This window comes from Rhinolophus sinicus, chromosome 15 (assembly GCF_057876585.1).
Source record: "Rhinolophus sinicus isolate RSI-liver-muscle chromosome 15, RSI-T2T, whole genome shotgun sequence".
NCBI lineage: Eukaryota > Metazoa > Chordata > Mammalia > Chiroptera > Rhinolophidae > Rhinolophus > Rhinolophus sinicus.
The window spans coordinates 132,843,667-132,863,003 of record NC_142515.1 but is presented as its reverse complement, the minus strand read 5'-3'; the positions used below and the strand labels follow the sequence as shown (position 1 = coordinate 132,863,003).

Genomic DNA, 19,337 nt, shown 5'->3' with positions numbered 1-19,337 from the left:
TCCCTGGCCTAAGAAACCATTCCACTCAACAACCAACCTCATGCTCAGAAAGCAAGAGGCCTTCTCTTTGGGGCAGAGATAGGCAAGGAGAATGTGTCCACTGTTTGTTGAAGGGGCAAGGCTGTGGATATGCTTGTGGGAATTCTTTTCATCCTGTCACATAGAAAGAGAAGTGCCATGACTGAATAAATGCAGTGAGTGGGGAATGAGTGGCTTGAGACCGCAGGCTTCACTCATCCACTCCGCACGTACTGAGCACCTCCAGGTGGCAGCTGCTCTACTCACCCGACAAACACGACCTCTACACAAGCAGCGCAAGTCTATTCTGTGACACATCTGAGTACACAGGCGATTATGACAGAACATGGGCGTGCAGTCACAGGAAAAGCAGTTACATGGAGGCAGAGATGTGCAAAGAGAAAATGAGTAGATTACGACACATTATTTCATTATTTGAAAACTCTGTGACATATTCACATATTCACAGGGAATGTCCACTAGGCTGCTGAATACACCACAGTGGAATTTCGGGTCTGTGCTGGGACTGCAAGTTGAGGGGAGGAAAAGCCATGGTCCTGAGGGAGAAAGCTGGGGAACAGTGTGCACATAAAGTGACAGAGGCACGCCAGGAAGACCTTCAGCGTCGCATCGATAAGGTCAGTGGGAGACCGCCATGGAAGCTGCAAGCAAAGGGGCGCAAGTGTTTCTGATCAAGAACAGAATGTGATATATGAGTCAAGAAATGCAATTAACCTTGACTCTGGTGACCTTAGCAAAACGTCCAGGAGTGTAGTGAAGTCAAGTGGGGAGATTACAGTGAGTTCAGCAGGCGGGACGTGGTGAGCAAGCAGAGAGCAGCTGCAAGGAAAAGAAAGCGTACACCTGGAAAGGGATAGGAAACTTGCCTTCACAAGGAGGACACGCTCACAGCCAGTGAGAACTCTGCTCCCTGTGCTGAGGTTTCAGAGACAGGCTGGAGTCACCAGGAGGGGCCTCACAGAGGGAGGGACATTGTTCTAGTCATTGGCGAATGGAAGGATTTGGAGCTGGAGGAGGAGAGAGGAGACAGATGGGAAACAGAGGAGAAACCAAGCCCCAGGACCAGGCTGGGATGGCGTGCCCACGTCTGCCCTCAGAATGCCGATGCGGTATTCATTTCCTGGGCTTTGCTCTGTACACACTGGTTAAATCAACTTACAGCCAGCCAGCGGCCATAAAATGACTGCCATTAACTGAGAATTGCTTTGGTGTAGCTCAATAATCATTCTTTTAAAAACCATTATTATATTTGGTATTGATCTGCATCCTTGCTAATTGGCTCAGCAGACAATCGTGGAAGCAGTTATGCTTGGAACGTAAGATGCTCACTTAGCCTCGGATTCTTACAGGCAAGGAAACTATAAGACGGAGAGAGGGGTGAATGACGTCATGGTGGAGCAACCTACTTCTTGATCTATGAGTGAATAAAGGCGAGAGAAAAAGGACTCAAAAGTGAACACTGAGGTTTAATTTCAAGAAATCACAAAGGACTTTATTAAACTATAAATTATTTTAAAATTTACATCAACTGGCCTTTTATTTGTGAATTTAATGTGTTATTAATAGGATTGCATATGCATTCAGAAGCTATGCTTTTAATATTTTAATTGTTCTCGCTTTCAATTGAGGTAAACCATCACTTCACCTTTATCCATAGGATTTGCCTGCATCGGAAGTAACAGATGACTCTCTCTGAAAATCCGTTTCAACAATCACTTCTCTACCACTGACTTTCTTACCTAGAGACTCCTGAAGTACTCAATACAAATGCCTAGGGGAAATTTAGATTGTTTTCGGGCAATAAAACTGAAGTCTATTATCTAGTTTACAGGAAGTTCTAGTGAGGTTTTTCATTATATTATCTCACTATCAGGATACTCTGTAACATTACGTACCACTGGCCTTTATCTGTTTGTAATGGAAAATAAACTTTTTTCAAATAGACACTCTATATTGTATATAAACAGTTATAAATTCCAATCATTGAAATCATTTTTTCAAGGAAATCAAGGAGACCACAATGAGATATCATCTCACACCTGTCAAAATGGCCACCACCGATAAATCAACAAACAACAAGAGTTGGTGAGAACGTGGGGGAAAGGGAACCTTTATACACTGTTGGTGGGATTGCAGATTGGTGCAGCTGCTGTGGAAATTAGTATGGAGATTCCTCAAAAAATTGAAAATAGAACTACCTTATAGAACTACCCAGAAATCTCACTTCTGGGTATTTATCTAAGAAATCCAAAACACTAATTCAAAAATATATATGCACCCCTATGTTCATTGCAGCATTATTCACAACAGCCAAGATATGGAAACAACCTAAGTGCCCATCAATATACGACTGGATAAAGAAGAAGTGGTACATTTATACAATGGAGTATTACTCTGCCATAAAAAAGAGTGAAATCTTATTATCTGTGACAATATGGATGGACCTAGAGGGCGTTATGCTCAGTGAAATAAGTCAGACAGAGAAACACAAATGCCATATGATCTCGTTTATCTGTGGAATCTAAAAAAAACAAAAAAAACTAAACCAAACCAAACCAAACAGAAAAAGATTCATAGAGAACAGATGGTTACCAGATGGGAGTGGGGTTGGGAATAGGGTGAAAAAGGGGAGGGACTAGGAAATAGAAATTGGTAGTTAGAAAACGGTTAAGGAATGTAAACTAAAGCATGAAGAGCTTAGTCAGCAACATGGAAATAACTGGATCAGGGTCCACTGCGAGGGGCCTGCACACCAAGTATGTGCCCCACATTCCAAGAAGGGACATTTTACTGCCATGCACAAGCCTTACAAAGAACTTTACTGGAATGGCAATGCTGAGGTTTTGTGTTCATGCTTGTTTTCTAATTGTAGAATCTGTATCACCTATAATTACTATCCCCACCTACTTACTTCTCGTTTCAGAGCATTCTTCATTTTACACAGCACAATCAAGTTGCATAATCTTTACCAATGGCAGACATGCTCCATTCAATTTTACTGGTAATCCGGGCCTGCTATATTTTTTAAACTTAATTGCTTCACGTATTGTGCTATTTTGACTTTCAGCCACTGCAAAATGAAACCCCCGCTTGGCGACCAACCAGAAGTGGCTGGTCACATGTGAGTGTATCTCACAGAGAACGTCATCCTTGCACACAAGCTAACCCGGGATACCCCGTCCTCCAAGTGTGGAAAAAGCATGACAAGAAGCCCTGGGAAGAGAGATGGAGCCATTTCAAGCATTCTGCTCCATGAACACATTCTGGAGACGCTCCTATTTCAATACCTGATGACTAGAATTGAAAATTATTACAAATGTTATTTGTGGATGCTTTAAAAGGATGCATAAAACTACCAAAATTATTCACTTAGCAAACCTGTTTGGTAGAAAATACTGGGAGATGATGAAATGTAATTATTTGGTTGATTGTCAAAATATCTTTGGGAGAAAGGCTAGAAGGAGTGAAAATGATCTTGTCTCACATCTCAGGACCCCAGGGCCAATGCACACACACTGACACTTCTGTGGCTCACCTTAAAATATGTTCGTACCTTTTTACTCTGGGTGTAGGTCAACATGGGCCATTCAGAGAAGTTCAATCTACTGTCCAGAGGTTTCTGTGGAGGGAACTCCTGCCATCAGCAGGATTGAGATGTTGGTGAGCGAGCTCTCTCGTGTTTTTCATGTGTGACCACAGAGCAGGGTAACAACTTCAGGATGCACAGGCTTCCCACCTAAACACCTGCCCAGCAGTTCCGTAGAAAACTGCTCAACAGATTTCAAGTAAGCAAATGGGGGGAATTACGTAGCCGCATAATTCCACGTTTCCATGATTTCCACATGTAAAACAAAACCATTTTTCCATTTTCCTCATTTTTCCCCAAAGACATTTTAAAGGTAAACCAAATATTTTACGTTTCATAATCTCCCAGTATTTTCTACCAAATCGGCTTGCTGAGTAAATTATTTTGATGCAGTACCTAGCATCCTTTTAAAACATTCATATGACTTTTGTAATAATTCTAGAAAACATGTCAATAGGAACTTTTTAAAAGTATTTTACTAGAGAAAACTGCAAGCTAAGGAACATTTGTAGTTTTTTAGTTCTATCCAGTTTCATTGCCTTCTTGTCTTCTCCCAATCCCACGTTTTTTCTTATTCCAGCACGCCAGGAAATCGAGATAAACTGTTTACCTTTTTTTTTTTTTTTCCCTGACAGCTTTTCCCCTTGGTTCATGGTCTGTTTTCCTTAAGATATTTGATTGTAAGTTAATTTTCAAAACTGTGTGAGTCATATTAAAATGTTAATCAATGAAGTTGGATCCTTTACATTAGATTTAATGTTGTATTATTCAAATATGTGATTGTAAGTACAGTGTAGGCAGTGAGAAGGGAGCTTTAGGTAACAGCTCCAGGTGAAGGGACTGGTAATGGTGAAACTCATCATTCAGGATGGCTTCAAACCAGTACAACTGTTACACCGAGGTCACGGTCAGAGTACAGATGTTTGTAATTCATCCTTAACTCCATTAAGTGCATCCTACTCTGCACTGGGAACTTTGTTGTCGCATTCAGCTTTCCCAGCAAGTCTGTGAAGTGGGTGTTATCACCTGCACTCGCGGATCATGAATAGGAACCACCGAAGTTTAATTAGCTTTTTCAAGGTTATGTTTCAAGGGCAAAGGAGAATTAGAATCCAGCTTCGGGGAAATTCAACATTACCTCCTGCCTAGACTGTCACTATCTCATCTTTAAATCACTTCATGTGTGACTTAGCACATGACTCTGCAAACTTATTTGGTAGAAAATACTGGGAGATTGTAACTCTTCTCCAGAAGGGCCCACACTTGACAAGCAATCTCAATATTCCTTATCATTTAGAAGTTCATAGAAGCCAGAAGTATCTTTCTTATTCACACATCTAATCTTCAGATATGCTCTTACTTGGAGTGGCTCAAAAGAGAAGCAAAAGCAAAGTTTAAAAAAAAAAATCAATCTCCTTAATTAAGACATTTATCAATTCATTATCTTTAAGGGATTATACACCTTGTAAATGATTTTTTATTTTTTTTTAATGAAAAGTTGCTTTTACACTCTAGAGCACACCCTGATTAATCCATTCCTGTTATTTGATTTTACCCAACCATTATTTACTTGAATGCTGACCAATTTTCTACCAACTGGGAGAGCTGGTTTTAAGTGGCTAAAGTGACCACTCTAAGGTTTTTTATCCCTACGCCTTCCAGTTACACTACGAAAAACATGGAAAACCTTGGTAACCACCATTGATCTCTTACTCCGGGCAGAAATGCCTTCCACACAAGTCTGGAAAAGTATCACCTAACCTGTGTTGGTTGCTTTGATTAACTGGAGTCTCATTGACCTTTAAAATGGATTGTTTTTCCTGAAATTGCATAGAAACACCCTCCCACTATCTTTCATATGTTAGTCCACTGGTGTCCCATAACATAAAACAAATGCGTTTTCATAAAAATAGAAAAATAAATAAATAAAAGCTCAAAGCATATAAAGGTCACTATGCACTATCGAGTTTCCTCCAGAGACGCTTTTTCTTTACGTATTATTGTTTCTTCAGCTGTTGCTCATAGGACCTGCTTCCCAGGTGTCTCTTCACAGTTTACATTTGGCAAACCCTTGCCATGTGCCACCGGTCAAGCATTCTCTCTCTCAGCTGGCTTGTCAATGACATCCTTCAGTTAAACTGGGGACACTGACACGTACACGGTAATTGCACCTGAAGGGAACAGGTGAGACCTGGGGGAGGAGGAAGGTCAGAAGATCCTGCTCCAGCACGAGCAGGGCCTGAGACACTGAGCAGGCCAGGTGATGTCAGCGCCGTGCTCCTGGGCTCACTGATCACTGTTTCCTCGCTGCTGGTCCCATGAGCCTGTTAATTTGCTTTGTATGAATTAGCATGGTGCTAGTCTCATCACAGTTTATTGTTGTTGAGTTTGAAGTACTTTTGTAATGGTGAATTTTTAAAAAAAAAATTCAATAATTACATTTATTGCTCTGTAATTTCATTGTGTTAAGCCCCTTGTTCCAGCCAACTGAGTGATTTTTTTTTAGAATATTGGTTCTTATACCCACCAATTATTGAGAATGAGACTGCACTGCTGTGGTTAGAGTTTCAATAATAGTATTAATTTTCAGACTATAGGGAAATCACGATAATTTGCTCACATACTACCTTTTAATTACCTTAGAACTTTAAAGGGTAGAGGTAAAGTTGAAAATTATTTTCTAAAACAGACTGAACTTTCTCCTTTCTGGAGAAAGTAACACTAACCAGTATGTCATTCCCGAAACTCTACCAAACAATTTCACAGAACCGAGGAGAATAACTAATAGGCAGAGTCCAAATGCAACTCGTCACCCTGCATATTACAGGAAGTTGCTCATCACCTTTTTGTACAAGAAAAGCACTGGTCCCAGTTTGGCAGGTACCTTTTAGATGTTTTCTGAGTGTCGATTTCTCAGGAAGGTGTTTCCTGGCCAGCTCTAGGGCTTCGGCTCACGCCCTTCAGCCCCACTGTGATTTATGCACCACCATGGGGCTTCCTTTGTTTGCTCCCTGCTTTCTCCCACCAGCACTTGGGGCTCCCGAGAGCTGTTGTGTTCACCCTAGTATCATGAGTGGGTCGGGTACATATTAAAATTATGGATAATAATATTTGTTATCATTATCAGTATGAACATTATTGAACAAAAATGAAAAGCTATTTTCTGTTTAAAGAGAACAATATGTCCAGATGGAGAAACAGAATAACTTAAGTACTAAATTGAGTTCAATTTCAATTGACCAATTTGAGCATCATTTTTGTGTTTTTTAAGAAAATGCCCCATTCCAAGGAAAGTGGTTTCACAAACTAAAATGTCGGGAGCCGTAATACTTTAAATGAATTAATAAGGGTAATTTTTCAATGATGGCCTTGCTTATTTTACTTATAGCGTATGGAATCTCAATTGCATTGATGTAACTATTAGTGAAAGATTGGTTGGGAAACAAATGGAATTTAAATTCTAATTATTCACTTGTACTTTAGAGGAATGAATAGAATTAGGACTTTTATATGTGTTCACAGGAGCATATGCATCTCTGCATCTGTTTCCTTTCCTTGTATTAATCTTTAGTGTCGCTGTATTTATTTCTGGGGTTTATATGATTTTTATGTAGGCGTGGAAGACTATTCAGTACATCAAGAAGAACTCTTTTGAGATGTCTGATGAAATATGACAAGTTCTGTGGCTCAGCAATCTACAATTGAATTCATGATTCAGAAATGGAGTCAGGCCAAAGCTTCTTAATGTGCAAAATGCTTTCCCTTCGCTCTTCTTCCTCCATTAGCATGGCAGTCGGCCTTTGGGCTCATATGGATGCTTTTATGTTAAAGTATAAAAATGATTTACAGGAGTTTAAAATACCAGTATAAGAATTATTTACATTTATTAGTATTTTATTTTTGCCACTGAATTGCATTTGCTGCAGAAGATTCCACCGACAATGAAAGGCAAGTACAAGGAAAGGGGGTGAGTAAGTTGGGTGGGAATTCACAGTGGGGAGAACCGCCGGCACTCTAAGGCGGCCATCACTACTTCTCTGACGCAGACTCCCCAGCCTACCTCACCTTTATTTCTTTGTCGAATGTAGCGTCCCTGTTTTCTCTGTGTGTTTCCCACCCATGTCCACGTGCAGACCTGGCCATCAAGTAAGTAACCGCTGCCATAGTACACACGAGTGGTGTCCTCCAGGTCTTTGCAAGAGAGCTTTCCAGCTGAGGTGCCACAAATGGAGAGAGAAAAGAGAAGGCGGCAGGGAGGGAAGGAGGAAGGGAAGGCAGAAATTAATGAGGAAAGAAGAAAAGCAGAAGGGAGGGAAGAAGGAGACAATGGAGAGAGAGAAGAAAGGAGGAAAGGGAAGAGGGAGAAGGAGGAAAAGGGGGAAAAGAAAAAGAAGAAAGAAAATAGTGCATCAGGAGAGATTAAGGAAGCATTTCTACATTTACTTTTGCTTGGAAGTACTGAACCTGGCCAGGTGACCTTCAACTTCTACAAGGTTATTATCAAAGATAAATTGCATGAAAGACTTTTAATGAGTAGGTTGAATGTTTTACATAAAGCGCTATGCAAGTTCATCTGACCTTGGAATGTCCAAACTGAACTTTTGTAAAAAAAAAATTTTGGCAAAAAAGTGCGTGCGTGTGTGAGCATGTGTGTCACCTGCTAAAAGTTGCCTTCTCCATAGAACTCTTGAAATATTTAAAAGGATACTTTTCAAGAAGTGTAAAAACTGAGTTTGGTACATAAATCTCAAAGGTACTACTTAGAGTTACCACTTTTTTTTATCAAATACCCTCACTACATCATCAAATTAAGTTCTCGAGCATTCAAACATGTTCTTTTCTAACCTTTCATCTTCTTCTCGTATTATAAGAAGGCAAAGGAAATGCATACATCAAGTTACACAGGCAAACATTTTCACCAGTAGGAATGGAGAATAAGTAAATATTCACATTTTAAAAATCTACTACCCAAAGCCATTGATGTTTGGATTTTATTATCAGTCTATTTCATGTTTGGGTAAAGTCTGTTATCAATTCAGTATTGTTGTAACAGGAGTTAGAGATTTGTCAACTCTAGAATGTGCTAGCATGCCTTAGGAAACCGAGATAAAGAACGCTTGGAAACAGGACAGTATTCATGAAAGTTCCACACTGCAATTGACACGTCTGACTTCCGAGGTTGCTGAAAATATTCTAAAGAGGGTACATTTCACACGCTGTAACAGCTTCGCTCAGTGTGTCCTGATGTGTTAAAGACGAGGTTGGAGGAACGTCATGCCACGAGAGCTGTAGGCACGGCACTGTCTCACACCTGGCCCACTCCTCTCACTTCATAAACCGAAAATAAATCAACATGGCCCTTTCCCTAGTTATTGGAGAGCACAGGGGGTGCGCTGCCGTTCCCTTCTGGTGTCCAGCACACAGGCCTTCCCGCCAACAGTTCTGGCCTGTCCACTTCTACAGCTCGGACCAGGCCAGCGACTCTCAGAACCGTCCCACTTCCTGCTCTCACACATGGTACATACGTGGCATCTAGCATCCCTCTGCCATCCCCAAGATGTGTTCAGACGCGCAGCTCACCTTCGCGTCTCTTCCTGCTCTTGACTATACACTACATTGCACAGGTGCTTCTGCTGGCAGATTGACAGTTCTCATTAGAGCAACTCTTAGTAAAGAAGAAAACTTTGTTACTTTAATGTTTTACTCTACTCGAAAATATGTTTGTTCTTTACATATCCCACAGTTCATACTAGAGGAAGAAGTCAGGCCTCAGGTTAGGATTTAAACATATGCTTATTAACAAACTTCAGCCCAGAAAGAACTCGCCTTGTGGGGTCCCAGTTTCTGTATCGGCTTCCATACACTCTGCTACCTAGCTCTGTTCTCTGAGTTTCTCCAGTGCTTCCCAGATCTGGGGAGGCAGCCCCAGCTAGAATCTTCTAGTTTGAACAAAGCACACTAAACGCTTCTCTGTTCTCCTCGGAGTAGCTGCTACTACACAAGCACAGAGTTTGATCTTTGGGTTTTATTCTCAGTGGCACCTTCCCTGCTCAAATCGAATATGCATGGGGACCATAGGAACAGCAGACCTACTGGGGACCAAGTTTCACTGGGTGAGAAACACACAAGAAGTAAGGTTAGCATTGAGATTTGAATTCAGAGACAAGTTTATTTTAAATCTAATTGCAGAATTTTTGGGGGGAGGTAAGGAAGACTAGGTATTACTGTTTTAATATTCAGGTAAACTACAAAATATTGTCCTTTTTGAAGTTTTATATATATATACACACATATATATGTTTTTCTCTCTATTTTGGTTATTAAATATATAATTTTCAAATTGTGATTTTATATAGTTATATATAAAATAGCCTCCATTTACTTCATTTTGGTATTTGAGGACATTCAAATTGACACATTTCTTAGATAATAACTTCAACTGGCAGAAAACCAAACAAAATTTATATACATTTTCAATTTATGGAAAGGAGATCAAATATTAAAACATTTATGAATTTTTCCCTTTTTTACTTGACAATGATGCCTGAGTTTCTAAATTACATCTCTATTTTCCTTCCAAGAGTTATTTTCGTTTTATGCTTAATAAGCCATACACATTATAATCTTTTCAAGGGATTTTCTAAATGTCAGTCTCATGCTGACCAATTGCCATTAGGACAGAGGAAAAAAAACCAAAAAACGACTGTTCTGCTTAGTGTTTAATTTCCCCCAACCCCCCGCATCAGCTTATCACAAGACTGCTAGCAATACAAGAGCTGCCTGATATTAACCATCAGAAGGTAAACCTTCAAAGGATTCCTTGTTACAGAAACGTCATCAGTCGTAGCAGGTGTTAGATGGTGGCCAGTCCCCTTTTTGCAGTGAGGTGAATGGAAGTGGCCAACCCACTTTGCTAAAAATGACTGATTTCTTAGGAATCCAGGTGCAGCTGTAGACAGTTGTAGTCAGTTGACTCTATTCTCTGCATCCATTTGCTTCATGAAAAACCGTGGCCAACACAGCACCCCCTCAGCATCTGGATATGGCTAACTGGCATCTTTGTAATAGAAGAACTTAAAATGGATGCTTTTGATATTAAAATATATGCTTTTAAATCTTTGTGGAGAAAGATAATTGCCTCCCAGTTTTGGAGAAATTCAACCAATTACAGTAACTTTTGTCTTCCTCAATTTCCTTTCGTGGCAAGAAACTCCCAGGATTTAAACCATGAAGTTGGTGAGGAAGGGCAAACAAAAATCATTAGGAAAACGCTTCAGTATCTTCTTATGCCCTTTACTTTAAGAGCCCTACAATATTGAGTTGATGAAAAATATTCTGATAGAAGGTACCAAGAAAGCAAGAAAAGGTGAGTTTGAAAAAGATGTAATAAAGTATATACTATAGAAACTTTGTCAGAGCTCATCGTATAAGCTGGCATAATAAACAAAATAGGTCATCGCTTGAAAATACTGTTATAGTACCTCTAAACAATACAATCTTATTCATCAGGACGGATTACAAGAAAATAAAACAGGGGTAAGGGTCCCTTTTATTTACTTCTCTCTGACAGACATTAGAAGGGATGGATAAAACCATATTTAAATGACATTTTGTATTTCCCACTTATTCTGTGCATGAGGAATTGGGCGGTTTTACAGGTGTAGCATAAAGCTGTTTCTGTCCTCATGGATTTATGCTTGTGGTATATTACATGTATTGTTCTAAGAATTGCCTTTTCTTTCCTAACAGGAAAGCCCCTGTCTCTTTAAAAGCAATTCAGGGTGGTATCATATAATTTCAAACGCCGGTGACAGCTGTTTCTCTAAAGCAGACCATCAGAACAGAGTCAGCCTCTGAACCTCGGGTCCCACGGAGAGGAGTTTCCATGATCTGCCGCGTTCTCGGTAACCCTTCTCAGGGAACCATTTATAACCCTATAGTTTGGATGCTGAGTTTGAAAAATTGGCATTTTCAATACGAAAAGGCTAAAATTGTTATCAAGTGAGGTGCTTATTATGCAAATGTTCTGGCAACAGTTTAAAATATCTCAAGTGCTAGCTGTCTTTTTTTATAGGCAGGACTGTATGTTCCATTTATAGTGCAAATCCAACTTCTGCAAAGCCTAAGCGCAGGTAAACGCACACACTCTGGGAAGGCAGACTGAATCGGGCGTGAAGCAATTATCTGCTTCTACATAAATCTTTCACAAATAAAACTTTACTGCGTTCCACTCGTTTATCTAGGAGCAACATATATCCATCTACTGTACGTGCCTCGGTTCCAGCAAATTAAGCAGTAACTTACCTGGAGAAGCATGCTCATTGCCTTCTTTCCTCCGTGGAGCTGGTCCCGAGTCAGAACACAACACGAGCCGTCCAGTGTGGAGACGGCGGGGCTGCAGGTTACTTAGCAGGAGTGGCCGGCTCACAGGGTCTGCCCCTGGCACCCGGAGCCACTGCAGCCCAGCCCTGGCGTCTGAACTCTTCCAGCAGTCGCCTTTTATTTATACACACGCTGTCCTTTTCAAAACAAGCAGCCAGCTGGAATGATTCAAACCTCTGTGCAGCACGCCGTTCAATGCAGCTTCCCTCTCGGACATGAGAATTACACCAGGGAGCAGACCCAGCACAGCGAAAAGGCTGCGAGAAGTCTTTAATCAGGGGACCAGCTGCAGCTGCTGTCCTGGCCGCCGGCCCCCTCCTCTCACACCGGGACTATGAAGGCAGCTGTGCCCGAGGTGATTGGCAGACACAGCCAATTCCTTCAGCTAATCATCCTCCAGACGTTCAAAGGCCGGGAGCTGTTGTGATGTCATCCAGTCAGGGGGATGTCACACGCCCATACATTCCAACAGAAGCGGATTCAGCCATCAGCTGCATCCCTCGCTCACCTCCTGATGGATGAGGTGCTTCTGCAGGATTTGCATAATCCTTCATCCCTTCATCCTACAGCTGGGCTGTTGCCTGTATGCAAGTGGAGACTACAATTCCACTTTGCAGCGATGACGCCAAAAGAGCCCATTGGGTAAAAAAAAGAAAAGTTCAAGACAGGATTTTCTGGGGTAGGTGTGTGCCAGTCAAACAAATGGGTGATGAAATCAGCAAGAGTCAGCTGTGAGCGGTGGGAAAGCTGGACAAGTACCAGTGGGGTATGTACCCACTCCTGACACTAACAACGAGTCGGACCATCATACGTGGTCGGAGGAAGGCATGAGTAGCAGTGTATGTGTGTGTTTGTTGTAAACAGTTTCATGGTGACAGAGGTAAATCATTATGGAAACGTTCCCTTCTAGTCCCAGCATGGGCAACATTAATTGTCTCCGTGTGTCATTTTTCTACTTGGTGACGTAAGATGAAGATTACCTGCTCTTTGTTCTCTACAAACTCCTGTTAACTCAGAAAGATGTAAATGACACTACGTCTCGTGCTTTGAACCTCTTCATCCAAAGACATAGAGGATAAAAGATGCTCTCCTGCGTTTCTTCATTCCCGGCTCTGAGTCCCTGGGCTCTTCCTGCTGTGGTGCCTTAAATGTCCACCTCCTGACTCAGTGGAGTACGATGGGCTAGTGAGAATGGGGCCCCAGACCCCTCACAGGCTGGAGAACAGAGCTGCAAACCGTTATTCACCCACAGCGTGTTCCTGGTGTGTGCACCTCTGGTTCCTGAGTTCTGCCTGAATTCCTGGACCGCCCCAGGGATCTCCCTGTACTGCAGGTGGGGCGTGTCCCTCAAATCACTGTGGTAACCGATGGTGTGGTCTTTGGGGTGAATAATTCTAACACCCAGTGTTACTAGCGTCGTTACACTGCCCACGGTTCTGAGGGCAGCAAGTTGTAGACAAATGCTAGACAGAGGGCAGTGAAACGAATCTAGTAAATTAAAAGGAGTATCTACCAGTCACTTCGTAACTCACAAACACTATCATTAGTAGATCATGGGTCACGTGGCAGTTATTTTTTTCAGGTGCACAGGCTAAATGTATGTTAAAGAAAAAATTTACACTTTGCGACTCCTCAACGAAGAGCGCAGGACCTAACTAGCTTTTAGGAGACTTTGGGAGGCAAAGCTGCATTTTGAGGTCAAGTCAGAATTTCCAGTGGTACACATGAAATTCAAAGGGATAAATGAACTGCAGTTAAATAGCTCAGTGATGCCTTAGATAATAATCATTGTTAGAACAGCACCATGTCAAACATAACTACTGAGAAACAAAAGAAAATAAATAAAAAGATGATCGCAGATTTTCCATGATATCACACTAATAACGCCTTTTTACTTATCACGTTTCCTCATCATTCTTGTCCTACCTACACAAAAATGAAAAGAAACATTAAAAGAAAAATACTCAAGTTCTTTATCCTATCGACGTATTTTTCTTTATAGCTCAATAAAGAATGCTACTTTATCAGGGTAATTTCAGTGACTGAGACTAAATGACAAGACAGTGACTTTGACGACAAAACCATGGCACTAATACCTGGGGCAGGACTCAGGTCGCAGCACTGCTGGTAGTCAGACTTGGTGTGAACTGACTACAAATGAAAATGGCTGATCAGTTTTTTTCTCCAGTATTAGCCTATAAACACTGTTTGTAGGTAAAGAAACATAACATTATTATATTTGGAGTAAAATGAATAATACAGTGAAATCACTTTGACAATGCAAAAGTGTTATATGTAATTTTAAGGGAAGATAGTCTTTCTAATATAAAATACTTAAAAATATCTGTGAAACACTAATTAAAAAATAAATCTGAGACTATGAGTTCAAATTCCTGGTAGAAGACAAAACAAAACACCTTACTGTCCTTTTCTCACTATTCACTCAGAAATAAACTAAATCTTGAGGACAGAGGGACCCACCGGATGTGCATGCATGTAAATGATGGAACCAACCAAAAAGTGCTTTCTTTCCCATTCCTGGGGAAAGTTGGAGAAATTCACAGTGCCCATACTAAACAATAAAAATAAAATAATCCTGAAAGTACCTTGAATGGTTTTCTTAAAATTTCCTTTTTATATTGTATTTATCAACACTTAAAAAAACTTACTTGAGAAAGCATTCACTTTTATCATTTTCTACTCTGCAGTGCTGGGGAAATGAAGTCAGTGACCTTGGGTGTTGTGTGGAGGGAATGTGATGCTAGAGAGGGTGGGGAGGGCTACTTTCTTTTCTCCAAGTGTGTTTCGATCACTAAATCACGTAACCTGTGCTCCTGGCACTTAAGTCAGATGCAGCATCTCTCCAGAGGGCTTGTCATAATAATCCCCATTACGCAAACCATCTGTCCAACTGCTCCTAGTTGAATTCTATTCCTTTTCTTTCGATACTCCAGGAAGTGCAACATAATTTCCCTTTATCTATTAAGACACAGGTCCCGTCCTCAATGGATCTTTATGAAATTGAATTGAATTTGTTGAACTAATACATTTTTGGAGATTCACATAATTTTATTCAATTGCTTCCTTGAACGTTCCATTCAAGTTCAAAAAATGTATTATGTGGATGGTTTTCAAAATGTAAAAATGAAAAACTTTGAAAATAGTCTATAATACACACTTAAAATGTAAATAAAACATATAGAGTATATATCAATATTACTCAATACAAGAAACAAAATAGAAAACCACACACATTTATTAAAAAAGGAAACTCATTTTTTGGTTTAGGGCAATTCATGATTTACAGTGAAAGTCAGGGGTAACTATATCTACTAAAGAAAATATTGAACGACTTTATAAAAATTCTTTAAAAAAATTTCTGTTTGCTATTTGCTTTCTCATCAATTTCTTTTTTAACTGTTGCTAAAGCCAGTTTTAAATCCATCATTCTAAAATAAATAGAAATTTGCAAAGAAAATGCCAAAAATATATTTGCAAGTACCTTGTAATTTCTCTTTTTAAAAAACTGTTCTCATGCACGTACAGCTTATAGAAGAAGACATTATAGCTTTAAATATACATTTTGATTTTTCATTACTCTTAATTCTACTGAAAAAGTGATGATTTTGAATGAACACAAGTAATTTACTTTACAATGTGAGCTACTAAAGCTGGTGCTTGCAGTGCTCTGGTATCATAGTGCCACTTTCTGTCTCCTTTTCTTGTAATGATTTTTTTTTTTAATGATGAACAACTTTCCAAAAGGCTCTCACTAACTCTTTTTAAAAGGAAAAGCATGAACAGAAGAAATTTCCACGTTCAAAGTTTATGCCTTCAGGGAGAACAGCCTCTAATTGGGCTGTGAGTGGCTAATACAATGACATTTTTTAAAGGAAAAAAATCTGCTACTGTGTTTTCCCAAAAATAAGACCAGGTCTTATATTAATTTTTGCTCCAAAAGACACATTAGGGTTTATGCTCAGGGATGCCATCCTGAAAAATCATGCTAGGGCTTATTTTCCAGTGAGGTCTTTATTTTCCTGAAAACAAGGTAGGTAGTAATTACACGGATAAGAACCCAGGAGGGAAAGGGAGCATGAAGTCAGATGTGCTCCATTGGACTCATGCATGGTGAGGAAGGTGCTGTGTGAATTGTTTATACAGCGGCCAGCGGTCCGGACTCCAGTGTTACCCGTTACACTTCTGGAATGTTCTGGAGGCACGAAGAAGGCCAGAACCGCATGCTGGAGGGAAGAGCCCTCTTGCCAGTATCACTGGAAGTGCAGTGTTCTAGCAACCGGGAAATCAGCAGGCCCCTGCTTCAGACACACCCTTTGGAGGTGCGGGGCTTGAAAGGGCCGGAAGGGAACAGGCAACCCAGTTCCAGGCCCGCGGACAACTGCCTAAAAGAACGTGACTTTTAATAGACAGCAGATGTGGGCCAAAGCATCACGGAATGGCAAAAATCCGTGTGGTAGCAAGAGCCCTGGGGGCGAGGCGGGGCGGGGCTGGCGTTGGAAATTAAATTCAGTTATTCCATGGCCCGATCCCTGCGATGAGAATTTTCAGTGCATTTCTCTTTTGGAGGCTAGAGAAGGCTTGGAGTTTATAACGTACGTTAATTGCTAATTAGGCCCCAACTCCCGGCGGGGTGGGGGGGAGAGAGGCGGTGTCTCATCACTGGGGAGTCCAGGAAAGGGCTGCAGTGTGAACCGGGTACCACTAGGGGGCTTCATGTGGCTTCTTGTTACTCTTTCTGTTCTTTGTGTATTTGTGGTGTTGTGTTTGCCAACATGTCACTACGGTTTAAAGGCAATTTCTTTTTGACTCAGGCCCTACGAGTTGAGTCACTTTATATCCTCTAACTTAACGTGAGACATCTGCGTGCAGAACAGAGTGCCGGCATCATGGTGGTAAATTGGCAGAAACCCTTTCTGTTGCACAGGGTATTCTGTCTCATATGGTAGCAAATTCCTTTGATCTCAGGTGTCCCGATATCATTGGTTTTCTTCTGGCCCAGTCCTGCGGGAAAGGCCTCTCGGTCGTGAGTGACCTGTGCTTCTGCTCTGATCAGCGGGAGACCTCGTCTCCACGAGTCTTTGGGAATCCTCTTCTGTCCGTCAGCCCCCACGCCTCACTCCACTTCCCCTCCACAGTGACAACTTGCTGGACGCTCCCTCCTGGCCCTATGGGACTTCTGCACAGTGACGTGTGGGGGGGTGTTGAGAGGGTGAGTGGCGACTCATGCCACAAGGGCAATGCTAGCCACGGTGGTCGAAATTCTCCTTCACGCTGGAGCGTTGAGACAAGGCAACATATGGGCGCAAGGACCAGGCCAGGCGGCATCCAAGGTCCATGGTCCACAGGCTCGGGGGCCTCCTGTCACTGGCCTGTGGGACATGCAATAATTCTGAGTCCCAGTCGTAATTGCAGCCATGACGGTTTTGCTTTTGGAGGACCAGGACCGTTTGTTTTGGAAGTTGTATCAGTGCTAGAAGCAGTGCCATGCCATAGAGTAAAAATGTTACCTTATGAATAAATGAATGGATGGTGGCAACTCCGAGCTGGGAAATGGGCGAGGATACACTGACATTCTGCATATAACACATTTGCACGCAGCCACTGTGCCTGAAGCCCACACATGCAAGCACAGCTCACTTCAGAATGACACAGAGATGCCTTATAAGGTTGTTTTCACCATGGAGCAGAAAACCCAGGCGAGTTTTCCTCTTTAGAACCCACATCATTTTAATCCCCTTCATGTTAGACATGAAGAAAAATATTTTAGTGAGAACAAAGCTGTCTTTTCTTCATATATATATATATATATATATATATATATATATATGTAATTTGATTTGTATTTATAGTATCAAAAGAATGACGTTGTAAGTTCTAAGTGCTCCATCCTATAATATAATTTGTTTGTCTTCTACATTGTAATAAGCACCATTCTATTTTAGGACTTTAATTGATGTTTCCCCTTTCTGAATAGAAATTATCATACATGAAATGGTAATAAATTAATTGGAAATAAATGAAGTACTCTGCAGACAGAAACAATTTACCAAAAGAAGACAAAACACATAATTGAATGTAATATAAAATAAATAAATAAAATAAAATGAATTCTGTATTGAATAAAGTAAAATGAGACTGTAAACACACTATGTAATAAAGGCATGATAAATTTGTTAGCCAGATCAGCTGTCTGTTAGAGGGTGAGGAAGAGAGCAGTAATTACAGTTAGAGGGAAAGAAGCGTGTGATGGCCACAGAAGGGTTTCAAAGGCGATGCCTGTCACCCTGCTAAAATCTTCAATATTGGAGGCTCCCATAGAGGGCAATATTGTATAAAAGATGGTGAAGCCAGAATCTGCCAATTCATCTCTGTTGATATGCTTTAAAGAAAACTGCTCTTACCATATATTTGATGCTGTACTTCCCCTCATACTCTAATACATAAAACAGTGCACACGCACACACGCACACGCACACACGTGCCCGCGCACATGAGCAGAAACTCATCAAAAGCAAAGAGAGTGAACTCGGTTCCGCCTTACAGGTAGGTTCGTTGAGCGACTGGCCTCCAGGTTCACCTATAACTGGACGCAGTCAGACTCTCAGGTAGTAGGCTGCATACTGTCACATATCTACATACATCTATATAGTCGTGCAGTCCAGTACAAATACTGAGGAAACAGTGGCTTCACACGCCTGGAAAAGAAAGGCAACTACAGATACGAGGAAGCCACGCCTACATTTCGAGTCCAGCATCCTTGGGCCCCAAAATGTCCGCCGTGGCCCAGGAGGAGACTACAGGCGAGGGGTGGTGGGTAACCAGGGCTCTGTCCTGGGGAGGGGGTGGGGCGCGACGTGGAGGGGGCGTGGTTACACGAAGCTACAGATCTCAGTTGCTTCCATCACTAAACACGCTTGTGCTCATTTACCTTCCTATCTCTCACGACTGGAAAACTGGTTGCTTGGCCACAAGTCATCGCCTCTGAGAGATGCTAAATATAATTACAACTTGAAGCATTTACCATCAAGGGCCTTTTAGAGTAACTGCTAATTTGCACCGAGCTTACAAAGACAGCAGGAAGGACGGGACACTGTGCATGAGTTCCGCTAAATCTCGTGACTTGAAATAGCCAGTTAACTGTAGAGGTCAGTACACATGGCGTTGTGGACTCATGGAAACATGGGACATGCTCTCAGGATGTGTCCACTGCGCCTCGGACGCAAGTCTCAGAGACGAGGCTTTCGAAGGTCCCCTTGTCATGGGGTGTCCTTTCCAAGATTATCGTGATCATATCATACAGGTTCACATA

The 19,337-nt window shown here is 41.4% G+C and overlaps 1 protein-coding gene across 6 annotated transcripts in view; it reads right to left on the bottom strand.

Annotated features, from left to right (window-relative positions):
- Positions 1 to 19,337, bottom strand: part of LOC109460175 (N-heparan sulfate sulfotransferase 4) — a 281,773-nt gene that overhangs the window by 181,678 nt on the left and 80,758 nt on the right. For 2 of the 6 annotated variants that reach the window (XM_074338573.2, XM_074338574.2), the window contains exon 1: positions 11,930 to 13,143. The exons of 1 other annotated variant lie outside the window; for it this stretch is intronic. The gene's annotated coding sequence lies outside the window, so the exon portion shown is untranslated. Of the gene's footprint in view, positions 1 to 7,690; positions 7,838 to 11,929; positions 13,144 to 19,337 lie in introns of those variants that run through there. 3 more of the 6 variants (XM_088792633.1, XM_074338572.2, XM_074338570.2) reach the window with 3 other exon arrangements.